Genomic DNA, 27467 nt, shown 5'->3' with positions numbered 1-27467 from the left:
TTTTGCCAAGATGAGGATCATCTTAATCAATCGATATTTGAATGACGAGTTTTCTGGGCAAAATTTTTTAATACGTTCTTTTTCCAGGAGTACCTACTGCAGAATAGTCAATAATCTTATTATGAGGAATTACAGACGAGACTATGAGATTATTGATGGGTGGAGGTTGGGTTTTTTATAGGGCTGCGCGAGAAGTGTGTGTGTGTCCTTGGGGGGGGGGGGGGGGGGGGGGATCAAGGAGGGTAAGGAATACGAATGGATGGGGATGGGTAGGAGTGGTGGATTGAGTGGGAGGGTGGATCGGAAGGGAGGGGGGTGGGGGTTGGGTGGGGGTGGGGAGGGGGGGGGGCTAATGTTGTTGTCAGCCTTGACATTTGTGGAATAATGATATAGAATGCCCTGTCATCATTCAACGTGTCTGGCTGTAACTCAAGGAAAGACGCGTGGAAACATTCATGGCTCACATTGCTATAGCCATCTTGCCGACGAGATCAGCTCTTGTTATTTCTTACACCCAGATGGAGACAAAACGCACAATTGATTTTATTATATATAAAAAAAAATATTATGCCCTTTCGCCACGACATCATAATAGAATATCGTCGCCTAGGCATTCCATGAAGGAATATAGATAACTTCATCAAACAAGATGTCTGGTGTGAACAGGAATCACCCATGTTGTCCAAAGTGAGCAAATTGGGGGTTAATAATCTTGAATTTATTATTTACTAGTAGTAAAACCAAAAATGATTGAACCAAAACCTAAAGGAGCCCGAATAAGCCAATAAGATGGATAGAAAAATAAAGTAGGTAAATGTGACTCATATAATATAATGGAACAGCACAAAACAAAAACAAAAAACGTTTCGGCCCTTGGCCTTCGACAGAGATACAGAGAGAAATTGTTAGATATTAGATATATAAATGAATATCGCGAAAAAGGGAGAGAAAGTGTGGGGGGGGGGGGGGGGGGGGTCATTCTTTCTCTGGAGAAGGAACGAATTGACGTCACTCAGCCCTTTGTTATAGTTTTTTTTTAAAACAGCCATTTTAGTTATCACTATATTACATATTGTGGGGTAGTTGCACACATATGTAATGGCTGATGATCGCATAGTGGTGTTTTTGATAGATAGTAATATTATTCTTTGCGTTGTGTTGTAGACGTTAATAGTGACGAAAGAGTTCAAGGGCCGATGATGATAACTGAATGTACAACATCAGGACATTCAAATAAAAATCTAGATTCCAAGTTTCATTTCTTACAGCTTTATTTATTTGTTGTGATAATTCCGAAATCCAAATCAAATAGCATGGTCATAATTCAATCAGTTTCATAAATTCCAAATCCGTAAAATCAATCCAAATGTTAAGTCGTTTTGCCTAAGTAACCATTTTCAATATGCGTGGAATATTTCTAAGTCCGTAAAATAAAAGATTCTTAGTAGGATGTTAGAACTTAGGTAAGTGCAGCTCATTGTAAAGTAGAATCAGAATTCTCTCGTTTTCCTCCAAACATCCTCTTTTATCCCTATCAAAATTTTACCCACAGTTCCATTGTTTCCACGCCCCCTTGCAGTTTTGACAGTTCCCTGACAGTCTATAATCCAACCCCTAAGAGTAAGACCAAATCATAATCAAACCTGAAACGTCAATTCCTACATATCGATGTTAAACCCCGCCTTTTATGATATAACATTATTTTGATAAATGCCCCTTTCACCTGTTTCAACACCCCTAAACCAATTTAAGAATGATTGATTAAATAGTACTCAACATGATAACCTGTCCAGTAACTTTGACACAAACGGTCTCAAGTAACCTGGACATAAAACTGCGCACACGTGTCATGCGTCTCAAATAGCTTGGACATAAAACTGCCCACACGTGTCATGCACTGACCAAGCTTAACTGATATGCCTGCACTATGTACTCACTAAACCCATTTGCTGATATATATAATTGACAGTTTTGCACCAAATTTCTTAGATAACCTTTTGCATAGGCTTACTCTCTTACATACGCCCCTTTCTTAGAATTTAAATTGACTTAAAACAATTTCAATTAAAAAAATAACAGTAAGAGATTAAATATATATCTAATGTCGAACTAAAATGCAATAAACAAATGTAAGAAATAGTCTATATTTTTTTAAAATGACAAATACTTATACCAGTTAAACATTTAACAACTTTAAACTTTAAATTCAAAAACACCAAAGTTGATTACAACATTCTATATATATCGATTATAGGTTTTAAAGTATTAAATTCACAAACATCAATGTTGATTACAACATCTAGATAGATATATATCGATTATAGGTTTTAAAGTATTAAATTCACAAACATCAAATTTGATTACAACATCTAAATAGATATATATCGATTATAGATTCTTTTTTCTTTCAAATTACAACATCAAATCTATCAAAAAGAGATTAAAATTTAGATTTACCAACACCAAAATTGATTAAAACATTTATATTTATCGATTAAACTTTTTTAAAGTATTACAACATCGACAGTAAGATATCATTTATTTAAAAATTCAAAGAAAAAGTATCTTTTCACCTTAAATTCCATCTTCATAGCAATAAAAGTGTTTAATTCTCGTCATATCCCATCACACATACATATTATTGCGTGAAAAAGGATGGTTCAATTTCCATTTGTGATATACTCACGTTATCTTATTCAATCTCAAATTCAACTCTATACGACATGGGTGATAATCTCAGCTTCCATGTATGTCTACTCATTTACTGTCATCTCAAAACCAATACCTTGTATATTCCCTTATATTGTATGATTCCATTGAAACAACATTATTACATTAATTCCAACTTATAATATGTGGTACAAATAATATTTCATAGACATCTAGATTCAAATACGAAGAATTATATTTCAATTAGTAATAAAAAAAATATTTAAAAATAAATCATAATAATAACATTATCATCCTTTTAAAATTCAAGTTGAAGTTATTATCATTCATTGTTCATTGTTGATGTTTCAGTTTTTAAGCTTTTTAAGTCACGACGGTGTAGTTTACAACTACATTGAAATCAAATTGTTCTTTGTGGTCATCCATCAGAGGTCACATTTCTTAGTAATCCGTTCGTTTCGAGAATGGTCATCTTGTAAAATGGTTAGTAATTGTTAATTAGTCATTGTTTCCATTTAGAATGAGTTGTCATGTAATGAAAAAAATATATCAACTATAAGAGTTGAGGTGTTTGCATCAAGTCTACGTGTTGCATTGTTATGTGTGTTGTGGTCACTGCATAGCCCAAGTGTCATAAATTCACTTTATTTATTGTTAATTAATTAAAAACTTTTTCCTCTGTAAATGTCTTCGAATTATCACCATAATGTCTTCACATTCAAATATTTAGTGTTTAATAAATAATCAGACATTAGTCTGTCCGACTTGTTCACATCACATATTTAATGTTTAGTAAATCAGTCATTAGTCTGTCCGACTTATTCATATTTAGTACAGTGTAAATAACTAAATAAGTAAAATCTAACACAGTATGTGATTGTGGGCTGTTACTAAAGTGACCAACTTTTGCAATTAGTGTGTTGTATTTGTTCGAGTCTTTTGAATTTGGGACGAAAAAAGACTCTACAGGTAGCAAACGTATGCTTAACCTGTTGGGTTGTTTCTTGGTTTTGTGACGTCGCTGTAATCCATTCATCTCCGGCATCTGGGTCGATTCTCCTCGTAGATATTTGTGGTTGTCTCGTGTATACGTTGAATCTCATTGTAGATGAAATTGTAAAAAATTCAAGATTAACTGTGTGCGAGAAGTTTGACTTATCCAGCAAGTCAAAAGAAAGTTGTGAACTCAGCCATGTGTTGACAAAGAGTTCGTGTGTAGTAGTCGACAGAGGTCGTGTGTTGTAATTGTCTGTGTTTGTTGATCGAGTTTTGATGAGGTGGCATGTGAGTACACACCAGGTAGATGATGTAATCTGTAGAGTACCGGTGGGTGACGTGAGTCCAAACACCAGGTAGATGATGTAACAATAACGTAGTCTAGTAGTGTATGTAGTAGGGTCGAATAAGGTCAACAATATTTTCGTTATTTGAACGCAGGTTGTTGAATATCATACGATAATGAATCCAAGGAAATCGCTCATGTGGCGTTTTGCGATACTTTTTCCTGCATTGTCTTATATACATAATAGCCTTTATCTTTTACAATGATACTAAGACAGGCTTTATTATAATATTCAATGTTTATAAGTTGTAGATATGGGTGCTGCACACTTGTGTATTGACATAAGTTTAAATTTGAATACGCTCACCACTGCATATGAAGGATGTAGTATTGTTCACAATTGGACATCATTTTTGAATGGTTCATGGAAGAAATCTGTGTTGATACAGATATTATTTTATGAATTCTGTCAAGTTTGTATAAGTTGAAAGGTACGATGTAATTGAGGTTGCTGTGTAGTTTGTAGATTGTGTTGATTCTGGACGTATCAATGACGTAGTGTTTTGTCGATATTCTTACTCCATTTCAAGGTATTCGTGGATAGACCAAAGGGATTAGGACATTTCCCGACCTCTGTTGTGGTTGTGTTTGAGTTGGCTCTGTCGTTGCCATCAGCGTTCCCGTTATGACTGATGTTTTCAAGTGTCCTCTTTCGTGATGACTGTATAATGTTTTAGTGTAAACACTACTTCTACCTTTGATTAACTCGAATTATTCCCCTTAGAAAATCCCTAATTTAATGAACTATGATCTTGTTTATTTTATCATAGCACTTCCTACCATTTCAACTGATTGCCGAATGATTACACACTTAAGATTTGACAATTGAACATAACTTCTTCTTCAACTCAGTTACAAATTTTATGATATAAATGTTAAATTCAAACCACGCAGTAAATATTGATTACAATTACAACAGCAAATCGATAGGAGAAAAATATGATAATCAAAATATTCGCAGTAACAATATACACTCTGCTCAATAAAAATTCAATGTTTCGCGCCTTTGCCCTCGGCTTATAATAATATTCATATAACTCATTGCGATGTGATCTCGCGCCTCTTAATATAGCATTGATAAATGTGTGCGCTTTAACCACGCGCCTCGTATTTATAAAAATTCTCCGCCTTCTGTATTCTTTCATAATGTTAAACCGTGCGCTTTAATCAAACGCAAAATAAAATATACCCGAACGCCTCATTCCTGCGTCTCGTAATTTAAACCGTGTGCACTTGAATTACCGCGTCTTACATCACTGCGCTTATTTACCCACTATGCATATACAGCATTTTACCATATGGGTTACTTATAATTCACTGATTCTTAACAAGTTAACCACTTGTGTCACAAATATTATCAGCTCACATGACATGATAATGCATTTTCAATATTTTGTTATTCTTCCGTAATAACATTTTAACTCCCATTACAAGACATCAGTCTTTCATAATAATTAATACTCCGTCATTTTATTTGTTCTCCGACTTTAAACCAAAAGTCCGTTATTCCGTTACTATGAGAATATGTCTCCTTTTAAAAATCACGATGAAACGCGTTTCAAAACAAAACTAAACAAAACAACGATTGACTCATGTTCCGCATAAATCATTTCAACTTAATTTCCAGTGATAAAATCCAAATGTCTTATGTAATCTATTATAACGCCATGTCTCATTACACAACTAAATAAGCTCTGTTGTCGATTACTTGGCTGCGTTAACCACACATTTATTACCAAGAAAACAAACAGATACAGTATAAAACTTTGCTCTTTGTCATGAACCCATGAATCTCAAAGAGTCAAGATCAACCTACCAATTCATCCCTACCGACGGGAGAAAAATATAATCAATGATGTTGTAATATAACAATAAATACCATAAGACATTTTTCAATTATCAAAACTTCTAATTGACGTGTTGTTATTGCCATCGTCTTCTTGAGTCATTTTGACAGAAAATAAAACGTAACAACATTAAATAATGGACCAACTGTTTATGTAATTCCAACAGTAACATACAAAAATTGAAATAAAAATCGACACATCTTTGTTACTGATATTAACAAAACATTGCCATTAACGGTACAAATTAATATTCGAAGATCTATTCCGAAACGCTTGATTGTAAGTAAACGCATTTTCATTTATTTTGAAAAATAAAACGCACTAAAATATTCATTTAAATTCTGCAATTTTTCTTCATCTCTCCCTCTCCTCTTTTTAAATATTTAAAATACATATAGCATCAATATGATATTATTATTATTATTATTATTATTATTATTATTATTATTATTATTATTATTATTATTATTATTATTTATTATTATTATTATTATTATTATTATTATTATTATTATTATTATTATTATTATTATTTTGCCGTTCTATAATATATTGCTTTTAGTTTTTAATATATTTTCTTGTTCCATCTATGGTTCTTAATTTCAATATTATTTCGTTTAATTTTTTTTTAAAATACCGTCTTTTATCGGAATTTTAGGAATCATCTATAATTTCAATATTTTTTTTTTCATATTTCAATACAAAATAATTCCACTACTTCACCTTCAAAATTGATATTCATTTTCTTTCCCAAATAAAACTATTTTCCTATCTGTTCACAATTTTCACTTCAAAATTCGAGTCTCACAAAAACTTCAATAGATATTAACACCGCAACAATATACATTTCTTGTGTATCCATGGTTCGGAATAATAACATCTTTACATCCTGGTATCACGCCACCAAATAACATATATAAGAATCCTGAGTCACGACACCAAATAAGATACATAATGTGGGGTAGTTGCACACATATGTAATGGCTGATGATCGCATAGTGGTGTTTTTCATAGATAGTAATATTATTCTTTGCGTTGTGTTGTAGACGTTAATAGTGACGAAAGAGTTCAAGGGCCGATGATGATAACTGAATGTACAACATCAGGACATTCAAATAAAAATCTAGATTCCAAGTTTCATTTCTTACAGCTTTATTTATTTGTTGTGATAATTCCGAAATCCAAATCAAATAGCATGGTCATAATTCAATCAGTTTCATAAATTCCAAATCCGTAAAATCAATCCAAATGTTAAGTCGTTTTGCCTAAGTAACCATTTTCAATATGCGTGGAATATTTCTAAGTCCGTAAAATAAAAGATTCTTAGTAGGATGTTAGAACTTAGGTAAGTGCAGCTCATTGTAAAGTAGAATCAGAATTCTCTCGTTTTCCTCCAAACATCCTCTTTTATCCCTATCAAAATTTTACCCACAGTTCCATTGTTTCCACGCCCCCTTGCAGTTTTGACAGTTCCCTGACAGTCTATAATCCAACCCCTAAGAGTAAGACCAAATCATAATCAAACCTGAAACGTCAATTCCTACATATCGATGTTAAACCCCGCCTTTTATGATATAACATTATTTTGATAAATGCCCCTTTCACCTGTTTCAACACCCCTAAACCAATTTAAGAATGATTGATTAAATAGTACTCAACATGATAACCTGTCCAGTAACTTTGACACAAACGGTCTCAAGTAACCTGGACATAAAACTGCGCACACGTGTCATGCGTCTCAAATAGCTTGGACATAAAACTGCCCACACGTGTCATGCACTGACCAAGCTTAACTGATATGCCTGCACTATGTACTCACTAAACCCATTTGCTGATATATATAATTGACAGTTTTGCACCAAATTTCTTAGATAACCTTTTGCATAGGCTTACTCTCTTACAATATATCAAACTATAAACGTTAAAGGTTACAAACAGGTTTGTGTGTTGGTACGAAAATAGAAATAGCAGTAAAGTGTTTGATTACTATATTGATTACAAATCGATATAATGATTTATCTGTTAGTATCAGCTGATGATTTCTATCGATATTTTAGAACTTGTATAATATGAAAGAAACCATGGCTTGATTTTAGTGCTCAACCTCACAGATTTGTCAGATTGGTTTATTTGAGGACGTGACTTTCAATACTTTATACATCTCTTGTTCATAATTCTGGGGTAACCCCAATATCTTGTCATTAATTTAGTGACCATTCTCCTTACTTATCGATGCTATGAGTTTAGCCAAAAAAAAATCTAAAAAACTTATAGCATCCGCCAGCTAGTCATAACGTACCAACACACAAAATTATGTGTAACCTTAGACGTTTATAGTCAGATCGATAAAATTTAGTGAGAATTACTCATAAAAATGGCTGGCTAAAAACAATAACAACGTGTTGAGCGGCGTCATTTCTATAGATAGTATGCGCTTGGCCAAGAAGCTCATAACATTGCCATCCGGAAGTATAACGGACCAACACGCAAAACTGTCTATATCCACGAACGTTTATAGATAGTTCGAAGATGACGTCACTCAGGCCTTTGTTATTGTTTTTGCCATCCGCGTTTGTGAGTTGTTCTCACTAAACTGTATTAACCAGACTATAAAAGTTCATGGTTACACAGAGTTTGTGTGTTGGTCCGTTATACTTCCGGATGGCAATGTTGTGAACTCCTTGGCCAAGCGCATTCTATCTATAGTCAGGTTAAAACAGTTCAGTGAGCATTACTCATAAACGCGGATGGCAAAAACAATAACAAAGACATGAGTGACGTCATCTTCGAACTATCTATAGGAAAGTCGTGACATTTGTTGCGATTCAACCAGGGGGCTCAGCGGTACGTTCTTTACTTCGTACCCGAAAGGTACCGAGTTCGATAGCCCTCGGCTGCGTTGTATGACAAAGATCAAATCACTTTGTCCTAGCTCAATTTGCGGCGCTGCAATGCGGCTGGCACTAGGGTTAATCCAGTCTTCTCTTGGATAAGAACCTAGAGACAAATTTCCTATAAGAGGTGAAAAAAGGGAATTCTAATTTTGTTTATATTTTATTTTTTATTTATTTTATTAAAATATTTCTCATTAAGATCTCATACTTTGTAGATCACAAAATTCGAAGAAGCATTTTTGTTTTAGCCTTTTTTGCTGAATAAACTTATATATTATATTATGTACTTATTCCTTTTGAGTTAGGGTTTAAAAATTAATCTTTATGGTGGGTGGATGTGTGAAGAGTTTCCGGGAGGGGGGGGGGGTTCCATAAAATGGTCTCTGGGGAAGGAGTTAAAGAAAAATCAAACTTGTCTTCCTTCCCTTATTGAATGGATGCAATATCTGCCAAATGGGAGCGATCTATAGATAGAACGAAGTTTACCTCACTCGGGTCTTTGTTATTGTTTTTTGCCACCCGCGTTTATGAGTAATTCTCACTAAACTGTATTCAACATAAAGTTTTGTGTGTTGGTCCGTTATACTTCCGGATGGCAATGTTATGGGCTTCTCAGCCAAGCGCCTACTATTTATATTACCTTTCCATGTGCTCGAAGTCATTGGTCACATTACAAAATGTGCTCAAAGTGACTCCCATAGTGAAAAGTGTTCACAGCTTCTGAAATATCTTACATCACGATTGGACATTTTGTTCATAACAACAAGAGATGAAGTGAGTAAAATAAGGTCGCAGGTTCAAACCCCACCACCGCCGCGAAAATTTTTATTCTCTATTGTCTTCTGGCACTTTTCTACTCACTTCATCTCTTGTTGTTACCAACATACGTGCCTGCTCCACTCACTTTTCTGACATTTTGTTCAGCTTGACACATGGGCATGTATACAACTTTCATAAACAAAGCAACGAATTGACATTTGTTAAGAAATATCCAATCGTTGGACAGCAATAAATTATGTGTTTGATGACTTGGTTGGACAAAAACATGAATATAGATAGTGTGCGCTTGGCTAAGAAGCTCATAACATTACCATCCGGAAGTGTAACGGACCAACACATACAACTATGTGTAACCTTAAACGTTTATAGTCTGTTGAATACAGTTTAGTGAGCATTACTCATAAACGCGGATGGCAAAAACAATAACAACGACCTGAGTGACGTCATCTTCAAACTATCTATAGATCATTCATATTCAGTCCCTTGATTGGTGGACAAATTCCAAAAACCTTTTCACACGGGATGGTATCTCAGTGTTATGGCTTGTTTAAATGAATTGTGTGATTTTGTCAGTTTTGTTCACTTGAAAAGATAGATAGTTCAAAGATGACATCAATCAGGTCTTTGTTATTGTTTTTGCCATCCGCGTTTATCAGTAATGCTCACTGAACTGTACTAACCTGACTATAAACGTTCATGGATACACCCAGTTTTGTGTGTTGGTCCGTTATACTTCCGGATGGCAATGTTATGAGTGTCTTAGCCAAGCGCATACTATCAATAGAACGAAGTTGGCGTCCCAAAACACTTTGTTGTTGTTATTAGCCAGCCAAATTTATAAGTACTCACTAAATTCTATCAATTGGACTATAGATAGTGTGCGCTTGGCTAAGAAGCTCACAACATTGCCATCCGGAAGTATAACGGATAACATACAAAACTATGTGTAACTATGAACTTTTACAGTCCTGGATAATACAGTTGAGTGAGAATTGGATTCGATAGTCTGATGTCATGTCGCCCAGCAACACCGACCATCATGGTTCTAAACAAAGAAAATCGGTACCTTTTATTCTGCATGCAGGCTAGAACTTTTCATATGTCTTGTGATCAGAATTTGTAAAAGTCAAAACATGATCAGATTTATGTTGTTTTTTTTTTCCTCTGGATACGCTTTTATGCTCGTCGGAGAAATATTTCATAAGGGCGTCCGCCATTGTTCCGATAGTTTGAGCCAGTTACTAAGTTGCCATGCGTCATTAGGAAGGAAGTGACGTTACGACTGTTGAAGCGTATTACACATAAACGTGGATGGCAAAAAAAAAAATACAATGATAAAGGCCTGAGTGACGTCATCTTCGATCTATCTATAAACGTTTCCGGTTACACATAGTTTTGTGCGTAACTACCAATCACCCAGGGGGGACGCAGAAAAAAAAAATCTCCAATTTACCCGTGATCGATCTCGGTCTCTTTGCGTATGAACCTAGTGCACTATCAACTGAGCTATGCTTTCATGAAGGAACCGAGCATGAGACGAGCGTCATTTAAATCGATCGATATTTGAAAGACGAGTTTTCTGGCTAAATGTTTAAAAACACGTATTTTACAGATTACGGTAATTAACTGGGTTATCAGAGGTGATTGACGTGGGGATGATTTACTATAGATAGTATGCGCTTGGCTGAGAAGCTCATAACATTGCCATCCGGAAGTATAACCGACCAATACACAAAACAGTGTGTATCCATGTACGTTTATAGTCGGGGTAATACAGTTCAGTGAGCATTACTCATAAACGCGGATGGCAAAAAACATTAACAAAGACCTGAGTGACGTCATCTGCATACTATCTATAGGGAATGAGATTAGCGGAAGAGTAGCGTCCCTTGATTGGACGTCACCCATAGTCTGTGACGTCACCGGCGGAAAAATTATTAGAGAGAGAACGTCATGTTGGTTGTGCGTATGCAACCAACATGACATTCTCTAATAACTTTTCAGCCGTTGACGTCACAGACTATGGGTGACGTCCAATCAAGGGACGCTACTCTTCCGCTAATCTCATTCCCTATACCCAATACTACCAACGTATTCATTGTGTTTACATTATATAATACGTCACACTTATTTTCTTTTTATAAAGGTTCGATTTACGTGGCGTGGACATGATTTACTAAACCCAATAATACCAACGTATTATTATTATTATTATTATTATTATTATTATTATTATTATTATATTATTATTATTATTATTATTATTATTATTATTATTATTATTATTATTATTATTATTATTATGATCAATATCAAAATTGTTTGCTTTTTTTTTTTTTTTTTTTTTTTTTTTTTTTTTTTTTTAAGGTCAATATACCAGTACCTGTCTATTGTCGTATTTAAAAGACGGAAATAATTCTAAATTGGCAAAGCAACGACAAACATTGGGTGTCTCCCATTCAAGAGGTTAATAAAAAAAATACCAACGTATTCATTGTGTTGGTTACATTATAAATTATGTAACATTTATTTTCTTTTTTTAAAATAAAGGTTCTGTGAAACTATTCTTTGTTGATTGGATGTGTAATAAAATGATTTGTCACTGTGTGTCTGTTGTTTGTTGGTAAAAATAAACTATAAAGCAAAATAATGCAAGACCAGAAAAAAAGACAAAACAAATCCTAATACAATCATGAAAAATCATTTAAAAAACAGACAAAAACAACAACAACAAATTTATTCTAAGAACAAAAACTTCCCAAAAACAATAACGCCCGAACCCCCTAAATAACAAAACAAAACAGAAAACCAACAATCAAAAACAAAAACAAACTAAATAAATCAAAAACAATTCCATTCAAAGAATAAACAAGTAAAAGATACGTATATAATATAATGTATTCGTATGTATGATCAGGGTTCAATTTCAAGAATTTTGTTTAATCTTCTACATTTATTTTTTAATCTCAAGTTTCACCTAGATTTTAAACCCTTCCTTATCCCACCTACTGCATCCACATCCAACACCCTCTTCATACATTTACATTCTTTCCACATTTGACACAATGAGATTTTTTGTAACCTTAGATTTTTGTTGTTTGTTGTTTGTCTCCTGACGAAGGCCAAGGGCCGAAACTTTGTTTGTTTTGTGTTGTTCCCCTTATATAGATAGAACGAAGATGACATCACTCAGATCTTTGTTATTGTTTTTGCCATCCATGTTTGTGAGTAATTCTCACCAAACTGTATTAACTAGACTATAAACGTTCACGGTTACACATGGGTTTGTGTTTTGGTCCATTATACTTCCGGATGGCAATGGGGTGAGCTTCTTAGTCAAGCGCATACTATCTATATGAGTCACATTTACTCACTTTATTTTTCTATCAATCTTATTGGCTCATTCAGACACCTCTAGTTTTTGGTAACAAAAGTGTGATGTAAAAAAAATGGTTCCAATCTCATGAAAAGTGTAAAACCATATTTTCCGGAAGACTGAATACATAGGGAGAGAAAGATGAAGTGAGTAAATGTGACTCATATGACAACACAAAGCAAACAACGTTTCGGCGCTTGGCCTTCATCATGAGACAAAAAACAAAACACAAATATGTAAGGTTACAAAAAAAATCAAGTTTATTGGATACATACGCTTTTTTAACGGACTTCTATTTTCCGAGTGATGGCATCTTGTTTTCTGGTCAAAGATATGCTGGTTGTCAATAAAGATCATCGATCGATCCGCGCTCTTTTACGTCCTGTAATCCTTAGAATCTGCCTATATATATAGTATGACGTTGACGTCACTCAAGTCTTTGTTATTGCTTTTTGTCATCCGCGTTTATGAGTAATTATCACTAAACTGTATTAACCAGACTATAAAAGTTCATGATTACACATAGTTTTGTGTGTTGGTCCGTTAAAGTTCCGGGTGGCAATTTTGTGAGCTTCTTAGCCAAGCGCATTCTATATCTATATACCCTGCAACTAAAATAGTTCTGCCACCTTATGATTCAATATATAATCTATTCGTTATTAGTCCTACGAAGGATTGGTTACATAACATTTTCAAGGACTTTGGAACCATGTAAGTAGAAGGTGTGACGTCACGACTCTATTCCTTATTGAGTTTACGGTCATACGCCAAAAAATGGGGTTAATTGTATGTTTAAATGATAAACTTGATTTTTTTAAAGGCATTTTCTCATTGTATGCCAGACCAGCGACGCAAGCGGGTTACATACAGGGATTTCTGTGACAGTAAATGACAAATAATGAGGGATAACGCTTGTAATTCGATTCGGTTTGGGTATTAACCCTTTCAATGTTAAACCCCGAGACTGAATTTTTTTTTTTTAATCACAAATTTACTATAGATGGAAGGAAATCGACGTCACTCAGATTTTTGTTATTGATTTTTAGACAGCCATTCTTAAGATTAGTTCTCACTAAATGATATCAATCAGACTATAAATGATTACACATGGGTTTGTGTGTTGGTATGTTGTATCCGATTGGCAGATGTTGTGAGTATTTATCTAAACGCATAGCATCAATTATTATGATCTTGTGATTGCACTAGACACGACTATTTGTTTGTTTCTATGTTTGTTTCCTTTGATATTAAATTTCTAAATGGATTTGCAACACAAATGATTCATTTAAATAAAGTACAATAGTACTTCAGATCAGAGCCATTAGGCCTATGGGGCAGGTGTCTATCCCGGTTCTTGATTCTTAGAACATGAAACGGACAATAGCAATTGCGTGACTTTACACCCTCTACTTTTATGGCTCCAAATTCCTTGGAAGTGTGCATATGAAACCAGTTCTTAGGAAATAGTGAAAATGAAGAAGCTTCGTATGGAAACAATACAGACAATGGACGGGTACAAACCATTCGTCAGCACAACATTACAAAATTTAACGTGGGATATTGAATCACAAGGTGCCATAACTATTTTATAATCTGGCTTTATAGGCAGCTTCTAGGGATTAAGACGTGAGCCACCACCTAGCGACGTTAACGTAAACAATCCAGTTGGTTGGGGTTAAGAACACACGTGAAAAAGGTTAAAGTGCACACACATTGAAATATTTCTTTCTTGATGACACAGGTTTTGAAATAATGTCCGTTTCAGGTCTTGCGATTATCTGAAAGTTGAAAGCAACTGCAAGCGATTTTAATATAGCGCAAATAAGCAAAATCCTCAATTTGTGTTGCTCTCAAATGGTAAATTTTTTTTTTGGTCGTGATTTATGGAATAGACATACAAAAGATTAGTGTCATACAACACACAGCTTCTGAGGAAAAAAATATCTAAGTTTGGATATGGATTATGAAAGGGACTACAACAATAAATATCTTGTTCACATGTAATAAAGATTAGCAGATAAACACAAGACATGTAACAGGGCCATAACCGTTATTCACCAAGAGAACAGTAATAGCCATTCGACTAAGGCTTCGATGAAGCCTCAATCGTATCACTGTCAATGCTCCATTGGTTGGTAACTTCAGGGCCTATAGTTAGAGTGAACTCGAACACAACGTGTAAAGGTTTGAAAACGAGAAGAAAAACAACAAGCACGTGAACACATGAACACGTCGACACAGGGATAATATTGTGTATAATTGGTTTGACATTAAGGCGATGCCTGTCAGCGTAATGGGGAAACACGCTTTGATTAACGACCTTTTAAATAATAATTATGACAATGATGGTGATGGTTGTGATAATGATGAATTATCTAATCCAATCAATTTCAAGTGAGACCATTTTTTACGCGTGTTGTGTGTTTTGCTTTATGTAAAACTGTTTATTTTATTTGTTTGTTCTGATCCATTTGTTCTGTTTTATTAAGAGATATGTTTAATCCTCTTCGGGCCTTGAGACACATAGGGCATCCACCAGACATCTCCATTTTTTGAGATCAGTTGATCTTGCGGTGGCTGTATTTCATGACAGGCCTGCTTCTTTTACTTCTTTCTTCATAATCCTTCGCCAGGTTTCTTTGGGTCTTCCCCGCTATCTCTTCCCATCTACTGTACAGCACAGGGCTGTCTTGGGAAGTGACCCTTTTTCCATTCTGGACAACGCCAGAACGATAGTGCAGTCAGCTTTCTTTAATAGATATAACCAACAATAATTGCCTCTTGGGACACTAAAGATTATCATCATCATCATCATCATCATCATCATCATCATCATCATCATCATCATCATCATCATCATCATCATCATAATTATAATTATAATTAATATAATATTTTAATAATATAATAATTTAATGATAATAATAATAATAATAATAATAATAATATAATAATAATAATAATATAATAATAATAATATATAATAATAATAATGATAATAATAATAATAATATAATAATAATAATAATAATAATAATAATAATAATAATAATAATAATAATAATAATAATAATAATAATAACAATAAAAAATTACTATTACTACAGTATTGTTATTGTATTATTATTATTATTATATTATTATTTTATTATTATTATTATTATATATTATTATTATTATTATTATATTATTATTATTATTATTATTATTATCATTATTATCATTATTATCTATTATTATTATTATTATTATTATTATTATTATTATTATTATTATTATTATTATTATCATTATTATTATCATTATTATTATTATTATTATTAGTAGTATTATTATTATTTTTATTATCATCATTATTATTATGTTATTATCATTATTATATTATTATTGTTCTTCTTCTTCTTCTTCTTCTTCTTATTATTATTATTATTATTATTATTATTATTATTATTATTATTATTATTATTATTATTATTATTATTATTATGATGATGATGATGATGATGATGATGATGGTGATGATGATGATGATGATGATGATGATGATGATGATGATGCTTTTGGAACATCAATATTTTTCTGGTGCGAGATAGTGTCAGATTATGTTTCTGTTTTATAATCATCATTACCGTCTTTTTCGCTCTGACAGATATTTTAATCATGATCCAATCCATTTCAATCGACGAGCATTTCTTTGCAGGTCTGATAACCCAATTCCTTATTATGGGCTCATTGTTGGCATGTAAATGTTAAAAATTGACGCAAAATAGTGTCCATTACAACAATGTTAAACTAGGCCCATAAGTGGGTTTGGATGTCAGGCCTGCATATTATATGTACACGTCTATTAAAAGCCAATCCAATCTATACCGTTGCAGCTTCAGCATTGAAATTGAAGATAGACGCAACATAAGTTTTGTGATTTGGCCTGGTGTTAGGTTATGGCTCTGTATTTCAATCATTTTATCCTCACTGTTACTGTGACAGATATCATTATTATCATCCAATCTAATCCATTCTGTTGCAGTTTCAACATCGATGATAGATAGACGCATCATGATTTACGTTGTGTGGAGGGATTATGTCTGTATCTTATTATAATCATTTTTGTTTTCTGTACTTTTGTGACAACATCGATGATAGATAGACGCATCATGATTTACGTGGTGTGGAGGGATTATGTCTGTATCTTATTATAATCATTTTTGTTTTCTGTACTTTTGTGACAACATCGATGATAGATAGACGCATCATGATTTACGTGATGTGGAGGGATTATGTCTGTATCTTATTATAATCATTTTTGTTTTCTGTACTTTTGTGACAACATCGATGATAGATAGACGCATCATGATTTACGTGGTGTGGAGGGATTATGTCTGTATCTTATTATAATCATTTTTGTTTTCTGTACTTTTGTGACAACATCGATGATAGATAGACGCATCATGATTTACGTGGTGTGGAGGGATTATGTCTGTATCTTATTATAATCATTTTTGTTTTCTGTACTTTTGTGACAACATCGATGATAGATAGACGCATCATGATTTACGTGGTGTGGAGGGATTATGCCTGTATCTTATTTTAATCATTTTTGTTTTCTGTACTTTTGTGACAACATCGATGATAGATAGACGCATCATGATTTACGTGGTGTGGAGGGATTATGTCTGTATCTTATTATAATCATTTTTGTTTTCTGTACTTTTGTGACAACATCGATGATAGATAGACGCATCATGATTTACGTGGTGTGGAGGGATTATGTCTGTATCTTATTATAATCATTTTTGTTTTCTGTACTTTTGTGACAACATCGATGATAGATAGACGCATCATGATTTACGTGATGTGGAGGGATTATGTCTGTATCTTATTATAATCATTTTTGTTTTCTGTACTTTTGTGACAACATCGATGATAGATAGACGCATCATGATTTACGTGGTGTGGAGGGATTATGTCTGTATCTTATTATAATCATTTTTGTTTTCTGTACTTTTGTGACAACATCGATGATAGATAGACGCATCATGATTTACGTGGTGTGGAGGGATTATGTCTGTATCTTATTATAATCATTTTTGTTTTCTGTACTTTTGTGACAACATCGATGATAGATAGACGCATCATGATTTACGTGGTGTGGAGGGATTATGTCTGTATCTTATTATAATCATTTTTGTTTTCTGTACTTTTGTGACAACATCGATGATAGATAGACGCATCATGATTTACGTGGTGTGGAGGGATTATGCCTGTATCTTATTATAATCATTTTTGTTTTCTGTACTTTTGTGACAACATCGATGATAGATAGACGCATCATGATTTACGTGGTGTGGAGGGATTATGTCTGTATCTTATTATAATCATTTTTGTTTTCTGTACTTTTGTGACAACATCGATGATAGATAGACGCATCATGATTTACGTGGTGTGGAGGGATTATGTCTGTATCTTATTATAATCATTTTTGTTTTCTGTACTTTTGTGACAACATCGATGATAGATAGACGCATCATGATTTACGTGGTGTGGAGGGATTATGCCTGTATCTTATTATAATCATTTTTGTTTTCTGTACTTTTGTGACAACATCGATGATAGATAGACGCATCATGATTTACGTGGTGTGGAGGGATTATGTCTGTATCTTATTATAATCATTTTTGTTTTCTGTACTTTTGTGACAACATCGATGATAGATAGACGCATCATGATTTACGTGGTGTGGAGGGATTATGCCTGTATCTTATTATAATCATTTTTGTTTTCTGTACTTTTGTGACAACATCGATGATAGATAGACGCATCATGATTTACGTGGTGTGGAGGGATTATGTCTGTATCTTATTATAATCATTTTTGTTTTCTGTACTTTTGTGACAACATCGATGATAGATAGACGCATCATGATTTACGTGGTGTGGAGGGATTATGTCTGTATCTTATTATAATCATTTTTGTTTTCTGTACTTTTGTGACAACATCGATGATAGATAGACGCATCATGATTTACGTGGTGTGGAGGGATTATGTCTGTATCTTATTATAATCATTTTTGTTTTCTGTACTTTTGTGACAACATCGATGATAGATAGACGCATCATGATTTACGTGGTGTGGAGGGATTATGTCTGTATCTTATTATAATCATTTTTGTTTTCTGTACTTTTGTGACAACATCGATGATAGATAGACGCATCATGATTTACGTGGTGTGGAGGGATTATGTCTGTATCTTATTATAATCATTTTTGTTTTCTGTACTTTTGTGACAACATCGATGATAGATAGACGCATCATGATTTACGTGGTGTGGAGGGATTATGTCTGTATCTTATTATAATCATTTTTGTTTTCTGTACTTTTGTGACAAAAAAGCTTTTAATTTTGGGGAGTCAATTTTTCATGACAGAAATTCTCAAGTTGTGTTTGTTGGTGGGAAGATCCCACGAGTCTAAAACCAATGTGTGAGTATTAACACATCTGATTACATAAAATGGTATAGGCATTCAACAGATAACTTCTAACACACCTAATAGATCCAGCATTACAAACACGCTCTTTCTATCTATCTATCTATGTATAAATTATAAAAACAACAAACATGAAATAATAGTGCTCAACTCTTTGATAAACGGAGCGAATTATACAACATTTCAAGTATATAATGTTTCAAGCGTTAGCTCTCATCAGGAAGTTCCATTTGAAACAATATTGAAGAAGTTGACCATAATTATACTTGAAATGTTTTATATATAATGTATATATATAAATATATATATATATATATATATATATATATATATATATATATATATTATATATATATATATATATATATATATATATATATATATATATATATATATATATATATATATATATATATATATATAACACAATGTTGACTAGTGCCGCGCTGAAGACCGGTCTGGACCGCGGTCCGACGGTCTTTTAGCTGTGAACCGAAGACCGGTCCCAGAGGGGAAGATCGGCGGCGGTCCTCACTTCTTATCACCTTTCAACTAGTGCGGGGCGGTCTCGCGCCATAGCCTACTACTTCCCCAGCGATTCGTTGCTTCGGTTGCCTATCTTCCACCAATCACCACCCATCCCACTTAATTAATCGCACCCACCCCCCTTTGCCATACACTAAACGACACAGACGACCATACAGGCAGACGACCACCAACCTCCACTCCGCAAACCGCCCTTTCGTGTGTGAGATGGGGGGAACAGGAGGCGCACGCCTTGGACGATTCCATTATACGGGGTAAATTTCAAAATTTACTACACCATAATGATCGCAATGACAATGATCTATGGTGAAGGCATGACCCTCTTCTCTAATGGGTTATTGTTTGAAATGTATGTGACTACAAAAGATGTGTGTGTTTGTGTGTGTGTGTGTGTGTGTGTGTGTGTCGAACCTAGCAAGTAGCAAATCCGATTTTTTGTTTTCTTTTGTCCATCTCTTGTCACCACTCCTTTCTATCGCAGTGTTGTCATTTAAAATAATACAATAATATTAAAATTTCGTTTGGTGTTTTTACTAATCAAATAATATGAGTTTCATTAGTTTCTTCCTTCCAAAAAACCCAGTTATAACGTCTGAATTTTAAAAAAGTCCAATAGAATATTTGGGGACCCCGATAGCTCAGTTGATAGAGCACTCTCTTTATACGCAAAGGGCCAGAGATCGATCCCGGGTGCAGTCGATTTTTTTTCTGAATCCCTGTCTACTCAGCAATGAATGGGGAGCTGAGTTTGTTAGATCTGGCGAAAAGTCACCATCGACCCCTCTTATCACCTCATCCACCCCCTCTTATTATAACTTCACGTCTCTCTCTTACTCTTCAATGCTCGCTGCCCTCTAATGTGTGTGTGGGGGGGGGGGGGGGGGGGGGTGTAGGAGTTGCGTGTGTGTATCAACGCCACGAACAACTCGATCAACGCCTTGGGCGATGCCATTATCTCCGTTAATGGGGATAAATTTCAAATTTTATTAAATTATCGAAGTAACAATGAAGTACGGTGAGCAAATAAAGAAGGCATCACCCCTCTTCTCTAATTAGGTTACAATTTGAAATGAGTGTGACTACTCCGTGTGTTTTACTCCTGTAGGCCACGGTTTTCATCGTGTAGCGGTCTTTAACGGTTCAAGAATGAACGATCCCACGCTCTCAAAGGTCAAACCGGTTCGAATTTCCAACAGTCTCTCAGGAATGTTCAATGTCGAAAAGGACCGGTCTTAGGACCGGTCCTTGCGGTCTTCATTTCCCAAGGACCGTAGGACCGTGGTCCTTAAGCTTGCCAAGGACCGCCCCGCACTAAGTTGACCATTGCCCCGGTATAATTATTGAGACAAGACTGTCACCTCATTATGGTCTCAAGACAGGAAGAGTATTCCTACAATCACTACCCATTAGATTAATTGAATTGGTCCGGACGAGTACGGCTACTATTTCGCTGTATAGATAGTATGCGCTTGGCCAAGAAGCTCACAACATTGCCATCCGGAAGTATAACGGACCAACACACAAACTGTGTGTATCCATGAACGTTTATAGTCTGGATAATACAGTTTAGTGAGTACTACTCATAAACGCGGATGGCAAAAAACATTAACAAAGACCAGACTGACGTCATCTTCGAACTATCTATAAAAGCAATGTGTGACCACCAGTCTCAAACTGGTGATATTATGTGACCAATCGTCTTAATACGTATTGTGTCGGGCTGGTCCTTGTGCTCAAATTAAAATCCACATGTTTTGCCTAGCCGAAAATTTAAGTGAAAATAATTAATGATTTTATTATTGAGGATAGATAGATAGATAGATAGAGAGAGAGAGAGAGAGAGAGAGAGAGAGAGAGAGAGATAATGAGATAATGAGAGAGAGAGAGGTGTATTGAGAGAGAAACAACAATGAGAGAGACGCACACACACACACAGAGAGATACAATGCGAGTTGATTAGCTTCATTATTGTCTGTGAAATTGATGACATGGTCAAATGCCGTTGCAGTCCTTCACAGCCCTAAGACCCATAGAGACGGAGTTTATGCCAGTATGCCAGTTTCTAAAGCGTGAGACGAATAGTAACAATTGCCTGCTACCCTTCCGATAGGACGCTAGTCTATCGCAAAGTACTTTCCGACATTTTTAACAGACCTAGCTAACCATTTACTGCTGGATGGACAAAGAGGTAGGAAAAAAATCTCTCGACTGCACCCGGGATGGATCGTGGTTTATTTTCGTGTAAAAAGAGTCGTCTACCAACTGAGCTACCGCTACCCCCAATGCCGCTGTTCACGGACAATAACATGTAACCAAGTAGAGAGCTGGGGGAGGGGGGAGGGGGTGTCTGAAGCATGGGGTAATGAACATTCAAACGGAAATGTGAAAATGGAAAGGCTTCAGATGGGAATAGTATTGACTTTTCGGGTACAGACCCTTCATCAGCAAAACAACAAGGTATTGAACATATTTTTTAAAAAATTAATGAAAACATTTTCAACGTTGCTTTGCTAATTGTTTTCTGACGAAGGGTTTATTCCCGAAACGTCCATTGTCTGTTCTGTTCTCCCCCAAATCCTTTCCAATTTCACCTGTTTTTGTGAAGTACCATGTCACCAGTGACCTGCCGACTGAAACTAGTGATATGATTGGAGTTAATCATCATATGACGAAAAGTGGAAATAATTGTAGGAATGTTTCGGGGATTGTAAACACACACCAGACAGTTCATTAGCGTCTTAAGACAGGAACATTCATTAACGGAAATGAGAATGATTAATCATTTAACCATTTCATCCTTTACATTCCTTATGGAACAACGGCCTTCAGCAGGACAACAGAATCTCCACCAGTATTCTCTTCTGTGGCTTCTTCGTCATCTCTCCCCATGACGTTCCGGTCAATTTCACTTCTTCGTCACGTGACCTTCTCTATGTTTTCTTTGGCCTCCCCAATACTGAATGGAAAATTAGTCAAAGTCGACCTGTATAGATTTATATATGATAGCCGAACGCAATTATAGGCTTGATTGAGCAGAAAGAAAAATATAGATAGTATGCGCTTGGCTAAGAAGCTCATAACATTGCCATCCGGAAGTATAACGGACCAACGCACAAAACTGTGTGTAACCATGAACGTTTATAAATAGTATGCACTTGGCTTAGGAGCTCATAACATTGCCATCCGGAAGTATAACGGACTAACACACAAAACTATGTGTAACCATGAACCTTTATAGTCTGGTTAATACAGTTTAGTGAGAATCACTCACAAACGCGGATGGCAAAAAAGCAATAACAAAGACATGAGTGACGTCAACTTCGAATTATCTATAAGAACAAAGTCATCCCCCAAAAAATCACCCAGCCTCGACTGAGGATCGAATTTTATAACTCCTGAATGTGAATCAAACTGTGTTCGACAAAACAGAGGAAATGCAAATGGTGCTGCTCGAAGCTCAAATAAATAGATAACAATTTGAAATTAAATGTAAGCTTCGATTTAATTACAAAAACAGATAAAATGTACGTTTCTGGTTTCTCCTTTATCAACAAAACAGTTTTATATGTTACGTGTCGCTGTTGGTCAGGGAGCCTTTGTAAAGCGCTTTGAGCACATTTAGTGGATATTGCGCTATATAAAAGTTCAATTTGAATTTGAATTTGATATTTTTTTCTTCTTGTATTCTTCTCTCTGTTTTGTCTGGCATCTTTTCAAAATCGCTTTCTAGATATAATTCAGATACGAGAGTTCTAGCTCTATCATCACGGCCTTCCGTATCCCACTGTTTACACAAATAATACGTGCAAATATCACTAATGGGAATAAACTATAATCTTATTTGGTTTAGAAATTGATTACGATCGGCTGACAATGGAGACAAAAATATTATAGATAGTCCGTTCCACAATCAACCCGTGCACACGCGTTGACGTGAAATATCTTTACAACCTTCTTATGGATTTTATTGAAAATTGGCTGGAGCATCTATAGAATTGTTAGTTACATTAAGCGGATTATGTTTTGCATCAGTTACAGTATCATACTTCAGAATTTTTATTCTTTACGGTAGCCCTATAGATAGAATGCGCTTGGCCAAGGAGTTCACAACATTGCCATCCGGAAGTATAAAGGACCAACACAAAAACTCTGTGTAACCATGAACGTTTATAGTCAGGTTAATACAGTTTAGTGAGAACAACTCACAAACGCGGATGGCAAAAACAATAACAAAGGCATGAGTGACGTCATCTGCATACTATCTATATAAAAAAAACATAGGGTCTGGGATGAGCAAACTTTTGGAGGGTTTATGTTAATAAATAACAGTGAATTATGTTGTGATTGCGATCACTGAACTCCCCATAGGCTTGACCAGGGGTTTACTTTTCACGAGGTTCATGTTCACTACTTACTAACATTGTCACCCTGAATTTAAAATGACACAGCAAAATGTACACCTTGTACACACTTGACATAATTTTTTTTTACATTTTAAGTAGTTGAAAGCCATAGGCTTAGCTTCCTGTTGTGATTTCAACAGTCGTTAAAAACCAATAACAATATAGATTAAACAGGCAAATTTGTCACAATACGGAAATTTTTCACGTATTTCTCTTGTGAAGCGAGGCGCAGAATTCTTTTTCATGGCATGCGGCGAATAGCAATACTGTTAATAGATTGCCCACAACCAGGAACTCATAATAGTGGAGAGGTAAAATTAAAAATTATGTCAATTTTTAAAAATGGGTTTTTCTAGAGTACGGCCATGTCCATACAAACATCAAAAATACACGCAAAAACACATACATAAATACACTAGCACACGCACATTCGACTTTATCTGATTTCTGAAGCATATTATTATTAGAGACAATAATGATTATTTGCAGTTCCTTTATTATTATCCTTGCGGGAGCTAGCTTTCCGACACATCTAAATTAGACGCTCTGGCCTAATATTGCTGGTAAGTAAACAGCCTAAGAGACTGGGCGGAGAAAAGGGGAAAATGGGAATGAAAGAAAAGGATAAAGGGAAGAAGAAAAAAAGAACAAAACAACAAGATGAGAGAAAAGAGGTGTGTGTGTGTGTGGGGGGGGGGGGGGGGGGGGGGGGTAAAGACAAGGACATTTAGGAGGAAACAGAACTTATGACTTGTGGTCAACATCGACAAAAATCTCCTCTCTTCCTATCGACCTCCTCCTCTTCATCACCTTTCTCCTCCTACTTCCTCACCTACTCCTCATCATAATCATAATCATTAGAGGATATTCTAAGGTCTGTATTATATTTGTGTTTATTTACAGGTACCATATGAAGCCTGTTTCTGTATTGTTGGTCAATAAAGAATATTGAATTACAACAAATACTTCATAGAGTCATTTAATCATCATCATCATCATCATCATCATCATTATCATCATCATCATCATCATCATCATCATCATCATCACCACCACCACCACCATCATCATCATCATCATCATCATCATCAACATCATCATCATCACCATCATCATCATCATCATCATCATCATCATCATCATCATCATCATCATCATCATCACCACCACCACCACCACCACCACCACCATCATCATCATCATCATCATCATCATCATCATCATCATCATCATCATTATAATCAAAACGCAAGATCACACTTACCCTAATGCTTCAATCAAAGCAACTGTATCCAGGCAGGGAACATAAAACTTAATCCAGCTATGAAACACAATATCATCCAATAATTGTAACACAATCTATTATCATCTCACATTGACGCAACACGGTAATATCAATCAATAAAACAGTTACAACCTTTTAAAAAAAATCACGTATTTAGTAATAAATAATTCACGTATATTTCGTCTCCTACAGTTTGACCTCTGACACGAACACAACCTAAATATAATATTTAAAACTCAAGAGTTACCTAAATATGTCAATGATAAGAAAAACCACAAAATCACAACAACAAAAAATAAATAAAACATTAAAAAAATAAATAACAAAATAGCAAGAATAAATAACAAAATAGCAAGAATAACTCTGGCTCAATTCTCCTCTTCAGCCAACAAGGTTTGATGAACTTATTAAAAAAGAGGTGTTGACTGAATACGGAATATGACCTAAAACGTTCCTTGTTATGACTTTTTAAATTTGAATCTAAATCTTTGAATTCAAGTTGAAGAGGTGGCCTTTAAGACTCACTATCTACTAATTCACCCGTTAATATGAAATAAGTTAACGTTAACACTCACTTCGAATATAATATGGGACACTTTATAATGATCACGATGCAGTTGAGCTCTAATAACAAAGGTTTTTTTTTTTTCTTTCTATTCATAAATCACAGAATTGACGCTCTGCGTTAGGTAAAATACCCACAACATCTGCCAGCTTGATTAAACTTTTTGTAAGAAAATAACGATCATCGTCTGATTGATAACATTTAGTGAGAACTAATCACTAACAGGTGGTCTAAAAATAATAGCAAAGTGTCATTTCTTCTATAGAAGAGACGGAATTGACGTCACTCGGTTTTTAGTTATTGTTTTTAGACAGCCATTTAATGGCGAGCTCTCGCTAAATTCTAAATCAGACTTTAGACGTTCAAGGTATCATTCACGGTACAGTAGGACGTTATATCCGGCTAGCGGATGTTGTGAGTATTTTACTAAGCCCATAACATCGCTAAACGTTGAGTCTTTTATTGTCATATTTCAACACAAATACACCTTTGACGAAAAAATAATATCAGTTATAATTTGAACAATGAAAATGAGACTGAGCATTTTTTTATAATCGACTCAACCGTTCCGGTATTTAATATTTATATCTAGTTTTTGTTCAATACTTTGATATTCAGAAGACACAAGACCGTAAAAATACCGCTAATGGGATCAATGTATTATTATTATTATTGTTAATGTTATTATTATTATTATTATTATTATTATTATTATTATTATTATTATTTTTATTTTATTATTATTATTATTATTTTATTATTATTATTATTATATTATTATTATATTATTATTATTACTAATACTAGTATTAGATATTAATAATATTATTATTATCACAGTAAAATATATTTTGATGGGAAAATTCCGACGCACGTCCGCTCAAACTAAACATGAAATAAATACCAAGCGGAGTGAGCGGCGATGCAGGTCTCAGACGATGCCACAACTCTCTCTCTCTCTCTCTCTCTCTCTCTCTCTCTCTCTCTCTCTCTCTCTCTCTCTCTCTCTCTCTCCCTCTCTCCCTCTCTCTCTCTCTCTCTCTCTCTCTCTCGCAGGCACAGTAGTACAACGGTTCCACTGATGGTTATTATTGAAGGCTGATAATTTCAGTTGGTGAAAGCTATTGTTTTGGTTTTGTTTTTGTTTTTTTCTCTCTGGGGACTAGATTGAAATGAACTTGGAAAATTAATGAAACAGAAGTAACTGAATATTATTTTCTTGAAATTGATCTTTTTGTACCTTCCTTTTTTGGGGTTATGTGAGCGGGTAGGGT

General features: G+C 34.6%; 1 protein-coding gene across 5 annotated transcripts in view; it reads right to left on the bottom strand.

Moving 5' to 3' along the window:
* The window catches only part of LOC144979721 (ras-related protein Rab-27B-like), a 101881-nt gene extending 74783 nt beyond the window's left edge, over positions 1-27098 (bottom strand). For 2 of the 5 annotated variants that reach the window (XM_078926674.1, XM_078926670.1), the window contains exons 1-2: positions 27032-27072; positions 25608-25875 (exon numbers count right to left, since the gene is read on the bottom strand). The gene's annotated coding sequence lies outside the window, so the exon portion shown is untranslated. Of the gene's footprint in view, positions 1-25607; positions 25876-27031 lie in introns of all 5 variants that reach the window. The other 3 variants (XM_078926672.1, XM_078926673.1, XM_078926671.1) reach the window with 3 other exon arrangements.
* Between the last annotated feature and the right edge of the window lie 369 nt (positions 27099-27467).

Source organism: Berghia stephanieae, chromosome 9 (assembly GCF_034508935.2).
Source record: "Berghia stephanieae isolate SIO BIC M18660-M18661 chromosome 9, UCSD_Bste_1.3, whole genome shotgun sequence".
Taxonomy (NCBI): domain Eukaryota; kingdom Metazoa; phylum Mollusca; class Gastropoda; order Nudibranchia; family Aeolidiidae; genus Berghia; species Berghia stephanieae.
This window is presented reverse-complemented; position numbering and strand designations above follow the sequence as displayed.